This window comes from Brassica oleracea, chromosome C9, assembly GCF_000695525.1.
Source record: "Brassica oleracea var. oleracea cultivar TO1000 chromosome C9, BOL, whole genome shotgun sequence".
NCBI lineage: Eukaryota > Viridiplantae > Streptophyta > Magnoliopsida > Brassicales > Brassicaceae > Brassica > Brassica oleracea.
The window spans coordinates 13,304,950-13,309,470 of NC_027756.1; positions in this window are offsets into that span (position 1 = coordinate 13,304,950).

Consider the following 4,521-nt stretch of genomic DNA (forward strand, 5'->3'; position numbering starts at 1 on the left):
GATACTTGAATTCTTACGAAACCTTAGGCTTCAGAAAACGTATTAGCGGTGGGGATACGATCTCTCGTTTTGCTTTATTTAGTCTTCGTCAGCCGTTTTAAGTTTCAAGTGGTTCTATAGAAATTAACTTCGTTTCTCTAAAAGTTATTTGGTAGAAGTACAACCGTGGGGGTTTCATAACCGATTTGCTGCGCTTCATTTTTCCACGATAAATCTAGGGTTTTTCCGAAAGATATTCGGAAGAAGTACAGCGGCGAGTTATGTACCTGATTTGCTGTGCTTCCTTTTTTTCGCGACTAACCTAGGGTTTTTCCGCAAGATAGTCGAAAGAAGTACAACGGCGAGTTATGTACCCAATTTGCTGTGCTTTCTTTTTTCGCGATTAACCTAGGTTTTTCTGCAGTTTTGGGGAGAGGAAGTTTTACTTTTCCGAAAAGTTTTCGGAAAACGTGTTTTGGTAAAACCCTTACACGTTGAGATTTCTTTAGTTCGGTAATGAGCCAAACTTACGGGGGTTGATAAGATTTATCGTTTCCCTTTATGTTTAGAAAGAGAAATCGCGAGCTCGTTTCATTGCACTTCCTGTGGCGAAAGGGCGCGGCAAGGTTTTCGATTTTCTCAAGAACTGTGGCGTTTGCGTAAGCGTTGGCCATAGGCGCAGTGGCGGCTGGAGTTGTTTTACCAGCATTGTTGTGAACTGCGATTTTGTCTTTCGTATTTCCAGACATTGTTTCGATCAAGATTAATCCAGAGAATTTCACCCCCCCCCCTCCTTCTAACGCCAAACTGTGGGAACCGAAATTCACACCGTCTATTTCCGTAATCGGAGGAAAGTCAAGAAACCCTAACTTTCCCTGAGGTCCCGAATTCTCTACGAGAGCCAACGACAAGTGACCAAATAAATGCGGAAAATATAAAATGATAACAAAACAAATTTAAAGAAAATGTAGATCTTATTTCAAATCCGCGTAAGAGCGTTGCGATCATTACAAGAGATTATAAAAGCTTCGGCCGCAATAGCTGTCAGCGAATTACCTAGCTCTAGCAACCTAAAACTTAAAACCTAGTTGAGTCGCAGCTCGATAACAGAAGACGGAAAAGATATGAAAATGATTTTGATTGATTTCAGACTAAACCTTATGAAAGGCTTCCTACGTACCCCTTTCGAGGATCAAGCCGAACGTAGTTCAAGAGTGAACCAAGAGATCGAACTGCTTGTGCGCGTTCGTCTGGTAATCGGGTGCCAGTCATGGAAACAGATCATGTCGAGAATAATGCCTCAGAGTTTCTAAGTGCCGAGAGTTATCTTTTTGTGCCTCTCGCCTAGGACTCCTTATATACTCCTCCAAGGTCGGTTTTAGCTTTTCCCTTCCTGCCGTTAAGCCGTCTTAATTGAAAAATGGAGATATTCCATTTTTTCCGATCTTCATGTTTATCTGCGGAAACTTAACATTTTTATTTTTTTTATAATAAAAACATAAACCGCCACAGTATCTACGAGCTCATTCTTAAAAAATCGTAAGTGGGCTTGTAGTCACGTTTTAGACCTCGTTGGGCCGTCTTTCGACATGAAACGTATGTTACGATTTTCTTTTCGACAAAAACAAGTTCTCGCGGTTTTTATCGTAAAGTTTCAACAGTAACTTTGATCGGAATGATGTGAGGGATGATATGGCTGCGGTACATGGGAGCTAACATTGAGGAACAGATGAGAATGCATGAATTTGGGTCGTACCCGTTGATCGATGTCCGAGATAGTTCAGTCGCTATGTAGCGACCTGGTCCGCGCTGGTTCGGTCGCTACATAGAGACCGAAAGAAAGGTTTGGTCGGTCGCTACGTAGCGACCTACTCGTTCGCGGGTCGGTCGCTACGTAGCGACCGACTCATTCGCGTGTCGGTTGCTACGTAGCGACCGACCGAGTGGCTTGGTCGGTCACTACGTAGTGACCAACTCGTTCGCGGGTCGGTCGTTCCGTAGGGACCGCCAGAATGGCTTGGTCGGTCACTACGTAGCGACCGAGCGACCGACCGAGTGGCTTGGTCGGTCACTACGTAGCGACCGACTCGTTCGCGGGTCGGTCACTACGTATCAACCTACCGAGTGGCTTGGTCGGTCCCTACTTAGTGACCGACTCCTTCGCGGATCGGTCACCAAACAAAAGGCTTGGTCGGTCGCTATGTAGCGACCGACTCGCTCGTGGGTCGGTCGCTACGTAGCGACCGACTCGTTCGCTGGTCGGTCGCGGGTCGTTCACTACGTAGTGACCGACCGAGTGGCTTGGTTGGTCGCTACGTATCGACCGGCTCTTCGCGGACCGGTCGCTACGTGGCGACCTTGTTTGGATCCTTTTCTAACGTTTTATGAACATGATCTTGGACTATGGGTGTTTAGTTTCGATGAATCAACCGAGATTAGTGCAAGATTTTACCGCAAAGTTCTTCGTAAAGATCTCTTTACGAAGATTTCTTTTCGTAAAAACGTTCATGCTGATTTTTATGGGGACTTTCAGACATTGATTCCGTCGTGACCGATTTTGACCCCAACATCGGGTTACGATAGATCTACGCCGACAGACGGTGGCGATGGAGAAGCTAAGGGAGAGAGGAGCTGGGGTTCCGGAGGAGGAGCTGAGCTGCGGGAGAGAAGAGTGGCCGAGGAGCTGCGGGTTTCTTTTTCCAGGTTTTTATCGATTTTTTTTAATTGATAAAATCCAAACCGATTTTTAATCAAACCCAAATACCCAATCCCCAAACCAACCAAACCAAACCTCAATTTTTGTTTTTTCAATTTGTTTTCTTAAAATATGAGGGCATTTTCATCAATTTTGCATTTCATTAATGAATTGGGGGTATAGGAGACTTCATGAAGGCATATACGATTGCTCCATGAGATGCGGGGGCATGGGAGCCATTGTTCCACGTTGATCGCAACATGTAAGGTTAGTTTTATCCCAATGATCACTTATACTTGGGATTTCTAAGAGCATCTCCAATGGTGCATCAAAATGAGGGAGAACATCAAAAAATGAGAAAAATACATCTCGAATGATACATCATTTTGAGGAAGAAATGAGTATATGAACAGTATTCCCTCAAATTTGAGGGAACACTATTCACAACATCATTTTGATGCCAAGCTTTTTTAATTTACATAATGGTCCTTTATTTTTTGACAATCTTTATTTTATGCATAAACAAAACATTAACACTAAACATAACTTTTATAACTTTATATCCAATATGTATATACTAATTAAACTTCTTCAAATATAATTACCAATAATTAGTTATTAAAATATAATTTATAATTTTATAAATTATACTATATAATTAAAAGAAAATAAAATAGAAAACAGTTCCATTAAGATACATAACTAATACAAAGTTACGAAAAACACAACAAACTTAATACAACATTAGTCTGTGGTGGTGGATTCTGGTAGAATGAGTTTCCATAGCCTCTGCTGTTGTTGCTGAAAGGTTTCTGGAACTCTGAACTCTGGTTACTCCTCTGACCATTGCCATAGAAGTTTCTGTTTCCACCCTAGTTTCCAGACCTCTGAAATCCAGTACCTCCAATGTAGTTCACATCTTCTTCTCCTTCCATGTCTACAGCTTCTTCTCCTTCAGCTCAGGAGACCTGCTTCCTAAGAATCTCATGAACCACATCTAACATTGCTCTAACTTCGTCCATCTGCTCCTTCCCTAGGGATGCAACATACTTCTTCCTCTCAAAGTCAGTGTTCTTGGTGCTGCTGTTGTTTGCTAGATTTTCTATCAGTGTCACAGCTTCCACCGAATTCCTGGTGTTAAAGTTTCCCTCGCTAGCTGTATCAAGAGCCATCTGATACCTCAAGGCGATAACTCTGAAGAAAGTGCTCAGCAGTTGCACTTCGTTGAATCCGTTGTGTGGACAGTCTCGCTGGAAGAACTTGAATCTGATCCACGCATCTTTGAAAGACTCTCCAGTCTCCTGCACGAATGTAGCGATTTTTCTCCTCAAGTCTTCAGCACGTGCCTCATCTAAGAAGTTTCGCAAGAAAGCATTCTTGATTTCGGCCCATGATGTTAGAGATCTTGTGGGTAGCTGCTTAAGCCAGTCCATCGCTTCTCCAGTAAGAGAATACTTGAAGAGCTAGCACAATAGGTAGTCCTCAGGGACTCCATCCAAATGAATAGCAGCGATAAGATCCTCGAACCTCTCTAGATGGTCCATAAGATCCTAGAGTAGGGTATCTGTGACACGAGTGTGTAGTACTGAGGATTCAGCTCGAAATTCTGGTTTTGAATCTCTGGAAGTCGAATAGCTGATATGTTGGGGTAGTACTCATCTGGACGATTGTAGTCAGCCAGTGCCCTTCGTCGAGCAGCCTCTTCTACAGGTTGAGCAGCTCCTGTAGCATCAGTATCAAGGATTACATTCCCCTGAGCATCTAGTTTCTGACCTGTTGCATTACGCAGATGACCATCCTGGTCATACATGTTTCCATTCTCGTCCTGTCTGAGAATAACAATCGCA